Genomic DNA, 21909 nt, shown 5'->3' on the forward strand with positions numbered 1-21909 from the left:
GAAACCAGGCGAAGAAGATTCGACAGTGCAGCTTTGACTCTATCAATCATTTACCCAAGAAAGATTCGTCTGGTTTCCCGATTCCCACCAATAGGAGTAGCAACGTTAACAACGTAAGAAGGGAAGGAACAGAGTAAGGAGGAAATGAATATGTCGTTGCAGCGGCGTAGAAAAGCCTCCGAAATCGAGCGAACTTCCAATTTGGATGATCATAAAGAGATCGAAAGCAAATTCAACGGTAAAGAAAAGGAGGAGAAAGAGAAGGTGAAGAAGAAGAAGAAGAAGAAGAAATAATCTTGCATTAATAGCTACTACTGGTTTATTGGCCGCATGTGCTCAATTTGGTGGTTTCTACTATTTCTTAAAATTATTAATTAATAAATTTAATTTCTTAAAATTATTATTTACTCAATATTTTTAATTACTCTTTTGTTAACGACCTTATCTTTAAAAACTTGGTTTTTTATGTTCAATAAATATTTTTTTTTTTACAAAAATCCAAATAATTTTTCATTTTCAATACTAACCATTTTATTTTTCTCTTATTCAGTTTTCCAAAAGATAAAAATAAACTAATGATATTTACCTATTATTATCAAACCCGATTAAATTAAATACTGATGATTAATAACAAAAATAATAATATTTCTTTTATATTCATAATAATCAATTTGTAATTATACACGTAAAGTTAATCATAATTAACATTAGTTAGAACGGGGTCATTAACTTCCCCCATTCCCCGTACTTAGCACGGGGTCATTCACTAGTCTATTATTAACCCAAATCATGTTAAAGTGGGAAACTTCCTCTTTAAATCTCTCTCTATCTCTCTCTCTCCTTTCATTTCTCATTTCCAAGTACCTCCTTAGCCTATGTCATCATCCTCTCCTTGCTCCTTGCAACTATCTTTCTACTTTCCTATTTTTTCCATCTTCCCTTTGTAGATTAATTTCCTAAATAGATAAAACCAGCCTCTATCTATAGTAGTTCCTTTTTTAAGAGTTCTAATTGAGCAACATCAATCTTCAATAAAAAGCAATCTTCTTATGAATGAATAATTATAATAAATGTAATAAAATTTATTTCTCTTAACAAACACTAAAGCTAATAATTTGGAATTAAGTAGAATTTCGAAATATAATTAATAAAATGTAAAAAATAAAATTAATGGAATAACCAAGGTTAATTAATTAGTTATTAGTTAACTTTGTGTACGCCTAACCTATACAGGTTATTTTAATTAAAAGTATTAACTAAATAATAAGATAATTGTATAATTATGTAACTGATTATAACTTAATTACTAAAGCTGATTTAATTAGTTAACCAATTAATTAATAACATAATAAATTAGTTAACTAGTTAAGTTAATAATGTAATAAAAATATAGATAAGAATAATATAAATTAATAAAAATTCTAATATAATTTTATTAATAAAGCTTTATTTAAAAATAAAGTTAATACAAACTAATACACATTTATTTTGATATCTATTTAGATTTCATTTAAAAAATAAAATGACACTACAAATTTGTTAATACAATTAAAAAATCAACAGAATTATTAGTCTTAAACTTAATTATTAGTAATTTAGAATCCCCTAATCTACTAAATACAAATTTAGTAAAAGTCAAAACAATTTAATAAAAAAATAAAAACTAATACAATTAGGAAAGTCACAATGTTCCTTTGTTATGGGCCCGGGCGTAGGATCTCGTCACGGGTCGGTCCACGGGGAGAAAGCCCTGCTTTCCCTTCCGTGCAGACCCTATTGCGGAAACTAAATGGGTGATTTGTCCAAGAGACCACCCGAACTCTCCTTTGGGGTGATTTGTCCAAGAGACCACCCGAACTCTCCTTACTCTTCTCTTGACTGGAAAACTGAATGCCTTTATTTCAATTCGTAGCTCCTTAAATAGGAGATTACAAAAGGAAATTCCTAATTAAACTCAAACTCCAACTTGAACTCAAACTCCTAATTACCTACTCCTAATGGTAACACAACTCTTACTTAAGATAAGATAAGATAAAGATAAGGATAAGGGATGATGAATGGTGTACCTGGCGGCGAGTTGGCGGGCAGAGCTGATGTGGTAAGATAAGTGTGGGCCCACCCTGATGAGCTGTCATGTGGGCCCCACCCTACTGCTGCTGCCAGGCGGTGCGCGCGTCTCGTAGTGCTGCTGCCGTGAGGTGCGTGCTGCGCGCTGCCGTGAGGTGCGTGTTGCGCGCTGCTAGGCGGTGCGTGCGGCGTGCTGCCGGGCTGCTGTGCGGCGCTGGCGGGCGGTGCGTGTTGCTGGGCGGCCCGCTGTGCGTGCTGCTTCCTATGACTGTGCCGCAGTACGCTGCCGGGTGGTGTGTCCATAACATCCTTAGGGTGCAATTTGGGTGAATTGGGTTGGGCTGAGGGTTAACCCAAGCCCAACCCTAAGTCTCAAACCTCGAGCTCAGGCATGGCCCAACTCAAGGTTAAGCTTGAGTGTACCAACCTAGGCCCAACTTGAGCTTAACCCAAATCTCAGGTTGGGCTTGGGCTTGGGTGTAGGTAGAATAGATTGATAACATGTAGATATGTATATCATAAATTATTGGGCGGGATCAAATTGGGTCGGGTCAAGTCAGCCTACCAAAGGCCTCCATTCAAGCCCAACCTGAGTTTAGGTTAGACCTAAGTTTTTTTACCCAAAACTAGCTTAAAGTTTGAAAATTCAAGTCCAACCTATGCAAAAGCTTAGGTGTGGGTTGGGTAGGGCTCGGGTTGGGCCCACCCAAGTTGCACCCCTATCTTCTTTTGCTTTAAATTCTTTTTAACAATAACCCATGCATCACATGGGTTCTTATTAGTACTATATATATAAAGTGAATTAGTTGATGTGTCAACTTCCTCCCTTTCAAAATTTGCTCCAAAATCCTCATTCCTAATTTTACAATTTTTTTAACTTTTTATTTTTTTAATTCCATGTAACTGGGGCATCAAACCAATAATGAAACAATATAGGTAGTAAATTACTAAAAACATTCCTATTGATACATCCCTTACTAAAAACATTCCTAAAATCTCTCTCTGCCAATTAAGTAGCTTCACAGTCTATCATGATTCAAAATCGTGATATATTAGGAAACTAGCCAAACAAAATCGTATGTATGCACACCTCTTCGACTGACCATTCACATCTCCAAAAGAAAACATAACTACCCTAAAGTAACAAGGTGGTTAATTATTCTTACATCTCCCATGACTAGGGGTGTCAATTGGACTGGATTTGGTCCAATCCAATTCGGTCCAATGTGAGTCCATTACAAATGGACCAGGTCCAATCCAATCCAGTGAATGTTTTGGATCATTTTGGACCGGTCCAATTCAATATTTGGACCATCCAATCTGTTCAAATTTGTTTTAACCCAAATCCGGTCCATTGACACCTATATTCTTATATTATATTGGTTTAATCCAACTCAATCCAATATAAATTTATTACGGATGGACTACATCCAATCCAATCTAATAAATATATTGGACTAGATTGGTCCAATCCAATATGTCTTGTTGGTCCATCCAATCCTTCAAATTGATTTTAGATTAGACGGGGTCCAGTCCAAAACCGGTCCATTGACACCCTTACCCATGACCGCCGCATACTTTCACTTCTCCGATGCTGAGGCTAATAGTTGTGCTCTATTCTGCCTTTGTTCCTACTTGCTTCTGGATGTTTTAGTTTCTTTCCTTAATGAATGTTTCTTTTTAAAAGAAATAAAGTCCAGGCTACGGGTGTCAACCAACCAGTTTTGGATTGGATCCAATCCGACCCAAACCTTATCAAATCGGATTTGGACGGTCCATTATAATTATTAGATTGGTTCAGTCCAAAATAAATTGGTCCATATTCTTATTGGTCTGAATTGGACGTAAACCAAATTTCCAATAATCCAATTATGAGGCCAAACCCTTGTCCAATTTGAAACCAATCAAAACTGAAGCCGGCATAAAATCACTTCTATGAAAGCACTTTTATGAAAACACTTTTAGAAAATACTTTTACGAAAGCACTTTTATAGAAGCAGTTTTATAAGAACACTTTTACAAACAAAAGTACTTTTGTGAAAGCACTTTTATAAAAAGTACTTTTACATGGAAGAACTTTTATGAAATCACTTTTACAAAAATAACTTTTATGGAAGTATGAAAGTACTTTTAGAAAAGCACTTTTACATAAGCATTTTTATGAAAGTACTTTTATAAAAAACACTTCTATGAAAGTACTTTTATGAAATTACTTTTATGAAAGCATTTTTACTTACAAAAGCACTTTTATAAATACACTTTTGTGAAAGCATTTTTACAGAAGTACTTTTTCAATGCCAAAAAGGGTATGTTTTTGTAATTTTTTATATGTTCTGTTTTTTAATATTTCATTCGATTTGGATTGGATCCAATCTAGTCCATTTACATTTTAATGAATTTGATTGGATTTGATTTATATTGAATTTGGACTGAATTGGGTGCAGTCCATTTGTAAGTGGACTCACATTTGACTGGACCGGGTTGGACCAAGTCCAGTCCAATTGACACCTCTACTCCAGACTCCAAGGTGAGTAATGTAGGTCACCACTTTTGGTGTCAAACAACCATGAGAAAACATTGCAAATAATTTGGGTTTCTTGAAGTTCGAAACCTAGTTTTCCATCATCACAAGATGGTTTGCTCTTAAATTCATGATATATTGTACAGTTGGCAATAAAAGGAAGTTAACATATGGAGATAGGCTCTGGAAAACTCCAAGGTGAGTAATGTGGGTCACCACTTTTGGTTTGAAACAACCATGAGAAAACATTGCAAATAATTTGGGTTCTTCGAAATTTGAAACCCAATTTTCCATCATCACAAGATGATTTGCTCTTAAATTCATGATATATTGTACAGCTGGCAACAAAGGAAGTTAAGATATGGAGATAGGCTCCAGAAATTGCTGGTTTGTTTGGAATCAGATTTGCTTCTCAATCTCTCACTATCTTATCAAGCAGTAAGTTTGCTTAGAAATCATTTGTGAATGGTTATGTTTGAATGAAGGAAGTAAATAAAGCCAGATTTCTCATTTGTTTGCTCAACTAATTAACAGTCAGAAGGGAAATTCTAGTTTCATTTCGAAAGCCAAACAGTTCTTAGTAAATACATAGGTTGTTATAATTTCCGCCAATCCGAGCAATTCTTGTTCTAGCCCCCAAAACTTGCCACCGGACCAAAGTTTCATCATTAAAGAGCTGGATGTTGAAAAAATTGGCAAATTCATTCCAAACTTTTGAAGCAAGAATACTATGTATTGAAAAGATGATTTAAATCTTCAGTTCTAGCCCAGTAAATTACAACATACACATTTAGAGGTCAACTGGAAGGAAAACCTTATTTCCGACACTTTTGGTGATGTGATCAGCAAAACCATCACCCAAAGCACTTGGTGATTGGGATGACAAACTCTTCTGCTGGACTCTAAATCCAAATGGTCTTTCAATGTCCGATCAGCTTTGCTTCCTAACAAACAACCCCAAACCAGAACTCCTAGATCCAGTCAAAAATAATAAAAGTGGAAGCTGATCTGGTCTTTGCCTACTGAGCAAAAAAAAAAAAAAAAAAAGAAGAAAATTATGGAAGTGTTTGTTTGTTGTCGAGAGGGCATTGCTGTTAACAACCTGCTAGCTAAACGGCAGCTGGGTAACTCAAATTTATGCCCCCTCTGCAACAAATCCCTAGAAACGTGCTGCAAGCATTGGTCTTGTGTGACCAGGCTCAAAGAATCTGGCTTACAAGTATCTTCAATGCAAATATGTGCAATGTCTCGGCTGACTCAAAATTTGCTGACTGATTCTTCGACTAGGCCCTAAGGCTGTGTTTACAAATGATGCAAATGGAGTGTAAATCCTGGTTCAGAGTAAATTTGCACTCTATTTCACTTTTGCTTGTGTTTGGCAATATTACATTTATGCATTGATAAATAACAGAAAACATTTTTTTGAATGCATATTTACATTGATAATAAGATATAAAAGTACATCAATAAAAAAAAGGTAAATTTACATTCAAGTGGGCTTTTGATAAAAGAAAAAGGCATATGCTTTATTGGAATTCGTTTTTGCATCCACTATAGCTAAAAGTCTATCCCACACTGCTCTTATTATCCCTAAAGTGCAATGTTTTAAAAGATGGAAAATCTGAATTACTATCCCACACTGCTCTTATTATCTGAAATATCTGGAAGTCTAGGAATTTGTCAATCTTTGAAGGTACTAACTCTGATCCTATTGTAATTGTAAATCAAATTTACAGGTGAAGGAGTTCTCCCAATCGATGTTGAACCCACCGCCCTTGAGATCTTGGTTGCAAAGTACCTTGCAGAATCAGCTGCAGACTGGAGCTCTTTCTGCGCCTTCTACTTTTTGGATGCCCCCAGCTTCAGTTTTGTGAAGGTAATTGTTGATGGGGGGTTTTAAAGCAGGAAATATGTCCAGCTTTGGATGCCCCCAGCTTCAGTTGTATGTCTAGCACCTAGTTTTGGGCCTGTTAAAGCTCCCTTGAAGTGCAGTTAGCTACATCTGATTCTCAGGTTGTTGCTTGATCTTTGTACTAGTTTGTCCAATCTTTAATGGATGCTTTTTTGCTTTCTCGTCAAAAACACTGGACACCAAACCTTTTGATGTTATTATCAAGAGGCAGCTTGATTTTTAATGCTCTCCAAGCGCTGAATCATGGTTTTCAAAATCGGATCGGACTGGGCGGTCGGACCAGAAAAACTGGGAACCGGTCAGATGTCCGGTTCTATTTTACCTCAGAACCGTTATTTCGCCAAAAATCATTGATTTGGTCAGCAAATCGCTGACCCAGGCGGTCAAACCATTTGAACCATCCAACGGTTTTGGCAGAATGGGCCATCCATTCGGTGCGAACGATCAGACCATTTGACCCGGGAACCTGACCCCTGATCGGTTCGTTGTCTGATTCGGCTTTAAAAACCTTGTGCTGAATGCAATTTTTGTGAGGATAACATTATTCCAGAGCCACTTGTAGCTGTTCACATTCTACCTCATTTTAGATATTTTTATGCCTCTTTTTAGAAGATTCTACAGAGGGGGTCTACTTGCAACTATGTTAGAAAAGTGCAAGGTGATTATTTTAATTACTAAACATCAAGTGAGGTTTTAATTAACAACAACCAGAAACTTCAGGGGAGGTTTCAGAAATTTACAAAACATAAATTAAATTGATTTAAATCCCAACTCACTTAATTCTAAATAATTTCAATATATTTTATATGTATCTATATAATTGGATCATATTGGATATTCGAATTAGATCAAGCAATATCCAAATTCAATATGATTAATAAATAGATCATTCTTATGAATCTGATTCGATCTGATTATGCCTAATGAATATTCAAATTTAACTTAAATGAATAGGATTCGAGTCGGGTTAAAATTCAATCCATTTGCAACCTATTCATAAGCTTTTCTTCTTTTTCACTTATCATACCTTTATCTGAATTTGTATGAGAATAAATGTGTTTTCTGATCTCTCCTATTTAGAGAAAAGAGTGCTAATAAGACATTTTCTCAAATTTAAATAATAAGCATATATGGTGAAAAATTTTGCTTCTATAATAGCCTAGAAACATGGCAATCCAAGAAATCAGCCCTCCATTAAAACATTTTAAATGAAAACCAAACGACAATATAAATTTGACCATGCAATTAGGGGTGTCAATTGGATTGGATTTGGTCCAATCCGGTCTAGTCCAATGTGAGTCTATTATAAATGGACCATGTCTAATTAGTTAAAGCTTGTAAGACAAAGATTTAAAAGAGAATGGGTCAAATTTCATTAGACAATTAAGAGCTTGTACAAGGCTGTATATATACAAGAAGAATAATGAAAGAATTAGAAACAATTACAAGAATAGAAATAACAAATTAAGGCAAGAACTTCATTAGGAACTTCCTAAGAGGAGAATTTCCTTTTTGCTCTGATTGGTCTCTCTATGGTAGGAATTCTCTGAATAGTAGCTGGTCCATTTTTAGCAGGAAGACTAGAGCCCTCTTTGGTAGGGGATCTAGAGCTCTCTTTGGTAAGAGATCTAGAACCCTCTTTGGTAGGAGGAGGAAGCCTAGGGCTGGTCGACTCCTCAATGCGCCCCCCTCAAGTGAAAATGGGCAAGAAGAACATGAAGCTTGGACCTAAGCCAGTCAAACCGGTAAGACGTCAAAGGCTTAGTGAAAATATCCGCAACCTGGTCTTTAGTAGGAAGGAACTGCACCACCAAGGACGTTTTAAGAATAAGATCACGAAGAAAGTGAAAATCGACCTCAATGTGTTTAGTGTGAGCACGGAAAATGGGATGAGCCATGAGGTACGTGGCCCCAATATTGTCGCAGTAGAGAACTTGTGGCGATTGAATTTTGACACCCAGATCGGAGAGAAGAGAGTTCAGCCACAATAGTTCCGTAGTGGCATTAGCTAGAGCTCAAAATTCAGCCTCTGTGCTAGACTGAGCTATTGTAGGCTGCTTCTTAGTGCTCCACAAAACCAAATGAGAACCAAGAAAAATACCATATACACCAGTAGAATGTCTATCATCAGGGCAACCAGCCCAATCAGCATTGGAGAATGCTATCAAGGTGTCCGATGAGTGTGCTAAGAAAAAAAAACCGGAGTCAATGGTTCCTTTGAGATACCTCAAAATCCTCTTTATTGCACCCCGGTAGGAGCTTGTAAAAACTGACAAACTTTATTCACTACAAAGGTGACATCTGGCCTTGTCAGAGTGACATACTGAAGAGCACCTACAATGCTCCGATATTGAGTGGGATCAGATAACGGTTAACCATTAAATCGAGAGAGCCGGGATGAGGTGGCCATTGGACTAGAAATTGGTTTGGCCACAGCAAGGTTAGTCTTCAATAGAAGATTCAAAATATACTTACGCTGAGAAAGAAACAATCCAGTTGCATCATGATGAGATTCAATACCAAAGAAGTAGTGCAATGACCCCAAGTCTTTCAGAGCAAAGGTCTGAGATAAATTGCTAATAAGTTGAGAAACATGAGCAGAGGAGGATCCAGTAATAATAATATCATCAACATAAATAAGGATGTAAATGGTGATTTGTTCTCGGCTGTAAATAAACAAAGAGGGGTCACATTGGGAATCCCGAAAACCGAGATCATATAGACGATTGCAAAACTGGGAAAACCAAGCTTGAGGAGCTTGTTTGAGCCCATAGAGGGCCTTATGAAGTTTGCAGACATGATGGGGATAATTGCTGTCCTCAAAGCCTTTCAGTAGACACATAAAAATAGTCTTGATAATAAAGCCATTAAGAAAGGCATTATGAACATCCAACTGACGGATGTCCCAACTACGGGAAACTGCAAGGGCAAGAACAATGTGCACAGTAGCAAGTTTGACTATAGAACTGAAAGTCTCAATGAAGTCGACGCCCAGAACCTGAGTGAAGCCTTGTGTAATAAGAGGGGCTTTGTAACAATCAATGGAACCGTCAGGGTGCTGTTAGTTTTGAAAACCCACTTGGATCCAACCACATTCATAGAAGCATCATAGGGAACCAATTCCCAAGTACCATTCTGAAGAAAGGCATGAAATTCGGCAGCCATGGCAGCCTGCCAGTGAGGAGACTTGGAAGCCTGTCCATAAGAGGAGGGTTCCTCCTCATGAGTATGAACATCATATAGTATAGCAGCTGGGAGAGGATGGCGAGTGGTAGTTAATGCTTGAGCCAACCTAGACGTCATAGACCTTGTCATCATTGTATGAGTGCACATTGGAGGATCTACAACAGGAGTTGTGTCCAACAGTTCCTGAATAGGGCGGGTGCACAGAACTGATAGGGAAGCAGCATTGAGAGAAACTTCTTATTCTGACTCAAAGGAAGAAGTAGTAGATGCTTCATTAGTAACAGATATAGATGGTAGGGGAGAAGAGGATACCTCAGGAGCTGGACACGTGTCACCACTAATGGTGCCCAAAGAGGGAAGAAGAACTCCAGTAGGAGTAACAGGAACGGAAGGTAGCGATGATTGTGCTAATTCGGGAAAGGAGTTCTCATCAAAGAAAACATGTCTAGCAATTATTTCTTTGCTAGTAGTAGGGTTGTAACAACAGTACCCTTTGTGACAGTTGTTGTAGCCAATAAAGATATAGGGAGCAGAGCAAAAATCCATCTTGTGCGCATTATAAGGCCGAAGAAGAGGGTAATACTTACAACAAAAAACCTTTAGCATAGAATAATCAAGAGGCTTTCCAAACAATTTCTCATAAGGAGAGAGATTACCAAGGCCCGGAGTTGGCAGTCAATTGATGAGAAAGACGATAGTTTCAGTAGCATCTGCCTAGAAGGACTAGGGGAGAGAGGAGGATGCCCGTAGAAACAACATGGACTCAATAGCGTGCCGATGTTTTCACTCAACACTTCCATTCTTCTCATGCGTATGAGGATTGGGGGAGAAAGGAGGACACCAGTAGAGACAACGTGGACTCAATAGCGTGCCGATGTTTTCGCTCAACACTTCCATTCTTCTCATGTGTATGAGAACAACTGAGGCGGTGAATAATACTAGCATTATCAAGATAACAAGAGAGATTGTGAAATTCGCCACCCCAATCACTCTGAAACATCTTAATTTTTGTAAAGAAAAGATTTTCCACATTATTCTTAAAGTTAATGAAAGCATTAAACACATCTGACTTCTTTTCAAGAGGAAAAATCCATGAAAATCAAGAATATGCATCTATAAATAGAACATAGTATTTGAAGCCCTTATTGGACAAAGTTGGGGCAGGTCCCCATACATCAGAAAAAACTAGTTCAAGAGGTGTAAAAAAAGTGGAAGTTGAAGATGGTAGATTTAAACCTTGAGCTTTACCCATTTGGCAAGCTTCACACACAAAAGGACAATTGAAAGATCTAGAATAAGGTAAACCAAATTTAGAAATAATATTTTTCACAACTTGGAGAGATGCATGACCAAGTCGTTGATGCCATTCTGTCGTAGAAGTTTTCTTGCCTACAAATGCTGTCGAGTTCTCTATCTTGTGCTGAACTACTCCAGGAAACTTATAGAGTCCATCTCTACTGGGTCCTCAGAGTAAAACTCTCCCCATATAGTCCTTCAAGACAAATAAATCTGAATGAAATTCAAAAAACAGATTATTGTCCTTGGTAAATCTACTTTCAAATAGCAAATTTTTAGTAAGAGAAGGAACATGAAAGATATTCTTCAAAGCAAACTGATTATGATTGCAAACTAGAGAAGCCGACCCTGTATTATTTATAGTCAAACCTGTTCCATTACCAATCTTGACTTGATCAAAACCTTGGTACTCAGTTCAGACTTGTAGGTTATCAGCATCCGATGTCATGTGATAAGTGGTGCCACTATCCGGATACTAGATTGGATCAAATCCGGTTCTAAACATAGAACCATTGTGTGACATGCCACTGTGAAAGGTTGTAGGATCTGCCGGATGCGAAGTGTTCTCTCCTTTATATGAGAGATCAAATCTTTTGTAACACTTCAATGCTCCATCGCTTGGTTTGTTACAAAGCAGATAAATAATACTATTTCCTCTTCCATGACCTTGTCCACGGCCTGAGGGCTGACCACCACGCCCTTGCCTCTGCCACGATTATTACCACCATTGCCTTGATTGTAAGAACTCTGAGAGGGTTGAAAACTATTAGTTGAATTTTTATTATTATTCATTACAAGATTTGCATTAGGATTTTCACTAGAAAAATTGTGCTGTAAAATTCCGACTTCATGACTTAGAAGTAACCTAAGAACACTAATATTGAGTTGATTTGCATCAGCTCGATTTGTAATGGCTGTAATAAGGGATTCATACTCATTGCCCAATCCGGATAGAATGTATAAAACCAGATCTACTTTTGCTACCGGTTCTGAGACTACAGAAAGATTATTTGCAATTGTTTTGGCTTTGTTAACATAGTCGCTGATGGACAAGTTCCCTTTCTTGAGGTTTTGAGGTCGATGTCTGAGTTGAAGTACCCTGCATCGAGAATGAGAACAGAAAGATTTCTCCAGAGCACTCCAGACTTTAGCGGCTATAGAGAGTCCAACGACTTGTGCTAGGACTCCTTCAGTTGAAGAAGCTACAAGCCAGCTTAGGACCAGCTGATCTAACTGCACCTAGGTGGAAAATTCTGGGTTTAGAATTCTCTTAGTGTTGTCAACAGGATTTGGAATCACTTCTGAGGGAGGCTTGGCCAATCAATCAATGAGCCCCATCAACTTGTGGGCTCGAAGTATTGGAAGCAATTGAGCTTTCCAGAGAAGAAAATTTTTTCCATTGGGTTTGATTGTCAGATAAAGAGAAATATTAGGAATAGAACTGATATTCATTGGTAGGGAAGAATTCTAGGAAGAGGTTGAGCTCGAGCTCGTTATCTCAGAAGCAATGGGGGTGTTGTAGGCCATGGCTTTGATACCAAGTTAAAGCTTGAAAGACAAAGATTTGAAAGAATGGGTTGAATTTCATCAGACAATTAAGAGCTTGTACAAGGCTGTATATATACAAGAAGAATAATGAAAGAATTAGAAACGATTACAAGAATAGAAATAACAAATTACGGCAAGAACTTCATTAGGAAATTTCCAAAGAGGAGAGTTATCTTTTTGCTTTGATTGGTCTCTCTATGGTAGGAGTTCTCTAAATAATAGTTGGTCCATTTTTAGCAGGAAGACTAGAGCCCTCTTTAGTAGGGGATCTAGAACCCTCTTTGCTAGGAGGAGGAAGCCTAGGGCTGGTCTATTCTTCAATATAATCCAATCTAATGACTGTTCTGGACCAATTTGGATGGGTCCAATTCAATGTTTGGGCCATCTAGTCTTTTCAAATTTATTTTGATTTAGATTGGTTTCAACCTAAACCCGATCCATTGACACATATATTCTTATCTTATATCAATGGACCAGATATTGGCTTAATCCAACCCAATCCAATATAAATTTGTTACGGATAGACCAGGTCCAATCCAATCTAATAAATATTTTGGACCGGATTGGTCCAATTCAATATGTTTTATTGGTTCGTCCAATCCATCCAAATTGATTTTGGATTGGACAGGGTCCAATCCAAAACTGGTCCATTGACACCCTTACATGCAATAAGCAACATTTGGATCAGAGCATTTTTTACAAAGGCATTAGCATCAACTACAAAAACCCTTGAAAAAAAATGGTATTGATGTTGTTTGGGGTAACATGGATGAGCAACAGATGAAATGTACTAAAAACACATAATTTATATTTTCATTTTAGTTTTATTAAGTTTATATTGTCAAAATAAATTTCTAAATTGTTATTATAATTATAAATGCCATGTATAATTGGGTTAGACCCGATTGTCTAGATTACTAATTGGTTCAGTTTTGGCTCCTTCGTGGTTCACATCATGGTTTTCAAAATTGGACCGGACCGAACGGTTGGACCAGAAAAACTAGCAACTGTTCAGCCCCCCCAGGTCCAATTATACTGTAAACCGCTAAAACTTAAAAACCTGCTGAAAAGGTTAGAGAACCGCTGATCCGGGTGATCAAACCGCTAAACCATTCGACCCGGGCAGTGGTTCGCGGGTTACATATTTCACTTTCACTGATTTAAAAAAAAGTAATAAAAACAAAAAGACCCCCATATCCCCGATCCCAGCTCATTCGTTCTAACCCTTTCAAGCACTCAACCCTCATACCTCGACGACCTGCGGCGGCCACGACCTACGGTGATTGACGGTGACACAGGACGACCGGCGACGACGGTTTTGCAGCAGCAAGTGGTTTGTATTTTGTAACCAGTAGTGACTTTTTATTTATCAAGGACTTGCAGCGGTGGTCGGGGGTTTTGCAGCAGCTGGTGTTGTTTAACATGCTGTGGATTTCTATTTTGCAGCGACCGACGATTTCTAACATGTTGTGGCAGTAGCAGTTGGCACTTGGAAGCTGCAGTTTGCTTCTCAGGTAGAGTTGCAACGGCAATCACCAGCGACCAAAATAGAGTCCACTGGCAGCGATTTTGTGAGCTCAACACTATCAGACCACCACTACCGGTAGTGAAATTGTCAAGGTATACAATGCTTACAAGAGTTTAACATCGGTAGTTTAATTGATTCTTTGAATTTTTTGCTTAATTAGTTACAGAGAGTCACATAATCACATTTGCTTAATTATTATTTTTTTTTTCAATTCCTTGTTTAATTGTTGGGAGGGAGTGTGGTCGCATACTCACATACTCACATTTTCTTAATTAATTTTGAATTTTTTGTATTTTCTATATTTTTTAGAATTTTTCTGTATTTTTTTTTTGTATTTTCTGTGTTATGTACTTTATTATTTTTGTATTTAGATAGTTTTATTTTCTTTATTTTTGATTTTTTTGTGTTTTTTCTGTATTTTTTTAGAATTTTTCTGTATTTTTTTATATTTTCTGTGTTCTGTACTTTATTATTTTTGTATTTAGATAGTTTTATTTTCTGTATTTTCTATAGTATATTTAATTTTATGCTATTTTTTATTTTTAATTGATTTATGATGTCACGGGTCAAATTGTTTGACCTAAAAGGTTGAACTGCCGAACTGAAAAATGGTCCCCTGACCGGTTCTGTTTCTGGGTCAGTTTTAAAAACCTTGGTTCATATTGTCCCAATTAGTAATCGGAATGAGATTAGTACACCCTGTCCCGAACCAAACCTAATCCATTAACAACTCCACTTGGACAATTAAATATTAATTTTATTCAACCATTCACTCACCTATATCAGATTATTCATCTCGTGTATTTCCAGGTTTCTCTTTTTTTTTTTTTTTAATATCTCTCCATATTCATTGAATGCTTTGCCAATTTTTAATTATTATGATTTTATGATAAAAAAACTTAAAATTAATGTAAAAAATTAGGGGGTGAGCAAGAAAAACCAAAAAGTCGAACCAAAAATTCCAGTTAACTTAATTGGTTGGTTTGGTTTCGGTTAACCAATATAAAAAAATGGTGATTAACTGAATATATATTTTATATTACTTTATATTTTTATTATATATTTATATATTTATTTATAATATATTTTTATAAAGTCAAGAAAACTGAAAAATTGACGAACTAGACTAACAATTAATTGAACTGATCAAGCGATTACTTTTACTAATGATATTATAATTAAATAATAAAATAAATATTTTAAAAAGGAGAATACATTAAAATAAAAAAAAAAGTGTGAAAAAAATTATATAAAGCATTTGATCACATATCTAATATTTTATATTTATCATATTAAACAAAAATAAGTGTGAACAATAAGAATTGCTTTTATCAATAGGGAAATTGAATAGAAAATTTAAAATTGACCTAAAAGCAAATTTATTTTAGTTATTACCCATCTTTGTTACATGAGTTCTTATAAGAACACTAAAATTATCATCATCATCATCGCCATCATTTTAAATGACCACATGCATAAGCATGCTCATGTTTACTAGTTTATTTATGTCAATAAGTTAATGCATATGAAAATTTTACATTATAGGTTTGATGGCAATAAGGAAGCAGTCAAGATGGTTTAATAATGTCATAAATTGTGAAAATTTTAAAATATTATTTTTTCCATGGAAAAATGAATTAATGATTATATTATTTTATTACATTAGTCACATTGTTTTTTTTTTTTTTTATATAGGTTATATATTATATAATTTAAACAAGGGTAAATTGCTGAAACCTCCCTTGAAGTTTGGTAATTACAATCACCTCCACTAAACTTATTGACACAGTTGCAAGTAGGGTGGATTAAAGCCAAGCCAAGCCGAATAGCCAGTTATTCAAACTTGATTCACAAAGAAATTATGAGGCTCGAACTTGAGCTTGAGCTTGGCTCAGCTTGAGCTTGACCGTGAGATAAGTGTTTTATAAAAATAAAAAATTATATATAAATTTTTTTATTTGATATTTAAAAATAAGAATTATAATAATTAGTTATTATTATATATAACAATAAAAATATTATATATATAACATTTTTATTTTATATATATTATTTTTATATTTATTGTCAATGTTTTCAAACTGTCTTTGACCCGAATGGTCTGATTGTTCGGATCATAAACTGTCCAGGAAACGGTCCCATTTTACCCCAAACTCAATCCACACCTAAAAACCGTTGAATTGGCCAATGACTTGTTAACCTAGGTGATTAAACCATTGACCGGTTCAACAATTTTTAGCCATTTTTTATTTTAATTAATTTTTTTTTACTTTTTTATTTTTATTTATTTTTTGTCAGAATGGATTGTCCATTCGAATTGGAAACTAGTGGTCATATATATATATATATGTATGTATGTATGCATGTATGTATGTGTGTGTGTGTGTGTGTGTGTGTGTGTGTGTGTGTGTGTGTGTGTGTGTGTAAATATATGTAGAAGCTCGATTAGGCTTGCGAGCCTCCAAGTTGAGCCAAGCTCAAATAGCTCATGAAAAACTTGGCTCATGGCCACCCCTAAGTTGCAAGTAGACCCCCTTTTATAAGAGGCACAAAATGTCCAAAATACCCATGCAATTACTATTGAGGCTGGTTTCTACTTAAAAAAGAAAATAACAATAAAAAAGAGAGAATTTAAAGTTGCATATTTACCTTTAGCGATTGATATGAAAATGCAAATTTGCAAACTAAATCAATTTGAGAAAAGAGATTTGAAGGGTTTGGGCTAACAATTCATATGAAGAGAAAATATAAAAGAAAAACATTTTGGTGAAAAGTAACTACATGGGTATTTTGGATGTTTTTATGCCTCTTTTTAGAGGATTTTAACAAAAGGGGGTCTACTTGCAACCATGTCGCAAAGTTCAGAGGAGGTGATTGCAATTATCAAATTTCTCTGAAGTTTAATAAGCAACAACTGGAAACTTTAGGGGAGGTTTCAGCAATTTATCCATTTAAACAATATTGCAATTCTTCCCTATAATGAGTTTTTATGGTTTCACTTTGAATTAACAAAGTCCATGCATCACGTGAGTCCCCCTGGTCTTTGTAAGTTAAACCAAGAATGTGGTCAGATGGAGAAGAAATGAGGGGTTTGTACAAGGAATGGGCTCTATCCAATGGATTAGTTTTTTATTGGTTGCAAGGGATTTTCTTCCAACTTGGTCTAGGGATCCAACATAAAAATATCTAGTTGTCCAAGCACAACATACCTTGGCCTATAAGGCTCTAAGATCCTGATCGTGATAACGTTACAAATTTAATTATTGTTCTATTGTTCGTTTTCAGGCTGTGAACAATATGTGACTGTTCGAATTCAAATTCAATCCAATTAAGGGGATCCAAATTTTATAACTGAATCAAATAGAGATTCATCCCTATTGCATCAGATATGCTCTAATCTGATTTGATATGAATAATATGCTTACATATACTTAAAACTTATATTGTATGTACTAAATGGTTGCCGTTGAAGTTTTGTACAAGTTATTTTCAATTAATTTTGCTCATGATATATAATACCAAAGTTATTTTTAGTTCATATTATTAATACTATACATCTAAGTTCAATTTGAAATTTGATTATCCAATAAATATGATTTAATTTGAGCTAATGAATCATATTTGGATCTAGACATATCCAATTCGATTCAATACGTTTGCAACCCTACAAAAGTTTTTATAATACTTGGTTTCAGAAAACGCTTCTCTACTGGTAATGGCCTTAACATATATTATATATATCATTATCAGCTCTACAAATTTGAGATCCCATTGAAGTTGGAGCACTCAAAGAAGGCATTAGCATTCATTTCTCTCTCAAATCTCTATTATGTAAATCCAGACCCACAAACAGCTCGGTGATGACAGCCTTGGTTGTTGACTGGTTCACAAAATAGAGTGCATGTTATGTGTTAATGGTGGTAATAAACTCAGAATCCTTTCTAATGCATCTCTCCATTCTCCAGCAAGCATCAGGTCAATTCCCCAACATCCAACTCCTCTCAGTCTAGCCCCTAGCAACATCTTATGCTAGTTGACAGCATTCCTTAGTAGTCATCCCTAGCATCAACACCAAGAGCAAGTGATTCGTGTCTGAAGCAAATGGGGTTCTTGCATGAAAAGGATTTTCAGAGCTGGACAAGCTTGGACATTAGCCCACTGATCTCAAAAGCTAAGACGCCAACATTGGATATATTACCCATTTCGTTGGTTGTTGTACTTGTTCAAACCATGTCTGTCTCTAGAGTCATGGATTTGAATGTTGAAGAAGATGGGAATGAGGAAGTGGTATTATTGTTTTTGTTACGAAGAATTAAGGTTGTGTTTGGAAACAATGCAAATATGTAGAGTGTAAAACAGTTTATATAAATTGTAAAGTTGGGTTAGTTTTGCATTGACAAATTTATCTTCTTACCAAAGAGATTTTTAGCGGTAATGGATGCAAATACGAAATCCAATAAAGCACATGCTTTTTTTTTTTTTTTTTTTTTTTTTATCAAAAGCCCACTTGAATGCAAATTTATTTCTTTTTTATTGATGTACTTTTACATCTTACTGTCAATGTAAATCTGCATTTATCAGTCATTTGTCAATGCAAAAATGTAATGTTGCCAAATATAGGTAAAAGTGAACCAGAGTGCAAATTTACCCTGAACCGGGATTTACACTCAATTTTCCAAACGCAGCCTAAAGGCATGGATAAGATAAGGAGAAGAAAATGATTGAATAATAGAGTTGTAGTGAAAGAGAAGTTTCAAATGCCAGCCTTTATTGCAATACTTCAAATCTGAAATTTGTGCCAACTGAGTGGTGGCTTAGTTGGCATGTTAACTGGGTAGTCCAGCAGTGACGCAGGTTCGAGTTCCGCTATTTCCACCTATGTTGAAAAGTTAGTGTATTGTGTTAAATACCAAAAAAAATCTAAAATTTGCTTCTTCTTCGGTGGCTGAACTTTGTCTACAATGAGGTTTCAGGGAAAGTGAAAAGTAAGTGCATAGGACCATTTGACTGGATAGTCCTTGGTTCGGGGTATTTTAGGAAATTAACACTAAATGGACAATTTCAAGGATAAAATTGGTATTTAAAAAAATCAGTTCTCTTTTTCCATTGGAAAAGATAGCGGAGGGGAGGTATTTGTACATTTTCTCAAAATTTTAGGGGAGGTTTTTGTTAAAGTTAAAATACAAGGGAGGTTTCTATGATTGTCAGAAAACTTAGGGAGGATTTTTATATTTTACCCTAATTAATAATCGGGTCAGGGCTGGTTATTGCTGTTTCCAAATGGTCAAGACCCAAACCAATTATATAGTAAATAATATACAAAGGTCTCCTGGTTGTATTACAATTTTTGTTATAATTTGTCTAAAAGAGTAAATTTCATAGACAATATATAAGATAATTTTAGTTAAAAACACTTATTTCAACATATAAATAGTTTACCATTTTACTATCATTTTTATTAAAATTATATCATAAAAAATGAAATTCTAAGTTATTATCATCATAGGTAATTATAGATTTTAAGTATACTCACATCTAATTGGGCTAGACCCAATTATCCCAATTTAAAATTGGTTAGGTTCAAGGTCTATATTATTGAACCGATTTTAATCGATTGAGGACCGGTTCATTTTATTTAAAAATACTTGTTTTATCAACATATGAACAATTTATTATTTACTATCATTTTTATTAAGATTATATCATAAAATAAAGTTTTAAACTGTTATTATCATAGTTAATTATAGATATCAAGGATAATCTTGAAGGAATGGAAAGATCCATCGTATGAACGCTCGGATAAAGCGGAATAGAAATGGGCGAATTTTAAAAATTTCTTTCCTTCCTACAATTAGGAATCGCATTCCCTATTTTAGAAAACTAATTTTTTAAGGATCAATCTTGAATCAAGAACTGAACCAAATCTAAACAAAACAGTAGGAGAGGGAAATACCTGATATGGAGAATTAGTATCCCCCAACGAAGGTGTTCACGCCCAGAAAAGTCACCAAAGACTGCTCCCACTGAAGATGATGCAGTATAGGACGGAGCAGAATCAACAACGCTCTTCACAAGAACTGGATCCTTCGCAAGAACCGACTGGACGGCAGGTGAGCATAACTTCTTTTCAATTCTTTCACAAAGAACTGAAATCAAGAACGCTTCTTGATGACTCCCACGTGAGTGGAGATGAACTGCTAATGGCGGTGGCGACAGGAGGGAGGCGACAGGGAGAAATTGGCACAGTCTCACTGTATGCTGATTTCTCTCTTCTGTGTTGTATCTGTATCTCAGATGAGTGTGTTTAGAGGCTGCCGCCCCCTCCTTTTATAACCCTAAAGGGATCAACTCCTAATCCTATTAGGAGATGTTTATCCCTTTAAGTGTTAAGGTAGAGTCCTTATCTAATCTGCAGATCATGATCAGCCCTCCTAATTCGATTAGGAGTTTCCAGTTTTGAATCATATTCAAATCTGAACTCTTACTGAGTGGATCGAGACTTTCCCTTATCCTTTAAGGCTGGTTCATATCTCAGATTCGCCCCATTCAAGCCAATCTAATTAGCCCAGCTCGTATTGGGCTTTTGGCCCATTAAGTGTATGTGCTCACTTAAGCCTTCCAAATTGTTGCTTAGTTGGGTTTTCTCTGTATGGTGTGAGACCCAAACGTTGATCTACACATCAGCCACAAGGGTTCGGCCTAGCCTCTGTCACAAGGCCTAGCCGAATTCACTGGAAAACCCAGTGAACCCCTTGAGCCCATCATATAGACTCTATGGGCCCAACACTTACACTAAGTGGTCCTTGGGCCAAGTCACCTTGTAACACCCAAGGACTGTGGGCAGATGCAAGATTAGCCCATCAGGTTTAACCCTCAATGGCCTTACACTTAACCTCTCAGCCCATAATGATCAAACACTGCTCAACAAGGGAGGACCTTTCCCCCGATTGCAAGGTACAGTGCTGCACTCTCCTCTTACATGGATCCCGGGGATTAAAACCTTTTGCAAACAATTTTGGAAACCTATAATATATATTATATCGCATAAATATATTTTGCAAAACAAAATTTCAACGATTGAAATCAACTGTCGACAACTTTGGTTTCCATCAGAGAGAGTGCATTTCCCCGATCATTACCTTTGTCCGACAGAGGGGCTGATCCTATCACTATGATCACCCACTCAGATGGGTTCATGAACCATCTCAACATACCCAGGTTTTGACCCCCTCTAAGGGTCTCACTGATTGGCATATCAAAGATGGCCCAATCTGCCACCTAGTGCGGTGCCATAATCAAGTGTAGGGGTCAGGTGTAACATTCCAGTTTTGCCCACTAATCACCAAGGTCCAGGGCAATACTGGAATTCTGGTCCGGTTCAAGGTCTCAAGCTGATCCCACACTGCATGTACCTCGGGTTTCACCCTAGTGGCAGAGACAGGTCACCCCAACCGACTTGGCGGTACATCAATGTCAGCCTTATCAGGATAGGTCTCCCCAAACCGACCCACTGGCTGCGAACGTTCTAAACCAACACAAGTCTCATAAGTGTCCGATTTTAAGGGTATTACACAGAAACACACCACATAACATGAATCAAATATGCACTTTATTCATTTACAATAAATGTCATAAGTACATCAAACTGATTGGAGCTAAGGGCATACAAAACTGTCTAACATAATCAAGTCTAATCGGGTAATACCTGATTATCTTGATTAATAATTGTTTCAGTTCTAGGTCTATATTATAGAATGATTAATAATCTTTTGGGATTGGTTCAACCTGTCCAAAACCTGAGGGTTTTGTGAAATTGACTAATTGTACTCTTATTGTTGGAAAAATAACTTA

The 21909-nt window shown here is 36.1% G+C and overlaps 1 long non-coding RNA gene across 1 annotated transcript; it reads left to right on the forward strand.

Annotated features, from left to right (window-relative positions):
• Nucleotides 1-13709: 13709 nt before the first annotated feature.
• Nucleotides 13710-18549, forward strand: LOC104610154 (uncharacterized). Its single transcript, XR_737398.3, has 3 exons — nucleotides 13710-13863; nucleotides 13977-14150; nucleotides 18024-18549. It is a non-coding gene; the product is annotated as an uncharacterized LOC104610154 (long non-coding RNA).
• Nucleotides 18550-21909: the final 3360 nt, after the last annotated feature.

Source organism: Nelumbo nucifera, chromosome 4, assembly GCF_055504915.1.
Source record: "Nelumbo nucifera cultivar China Antique chromosome 4, China Antique-T2T, whole genome shotgun sequence".
Taxonomy (NCBI): domain Eukaryota; kingdom Viridiplantae; phylum Streptophyta; class Magnoliopsida; order Proteales; family Nelumbonaceae; genus Nelumbo; species Nelumbo nucifera.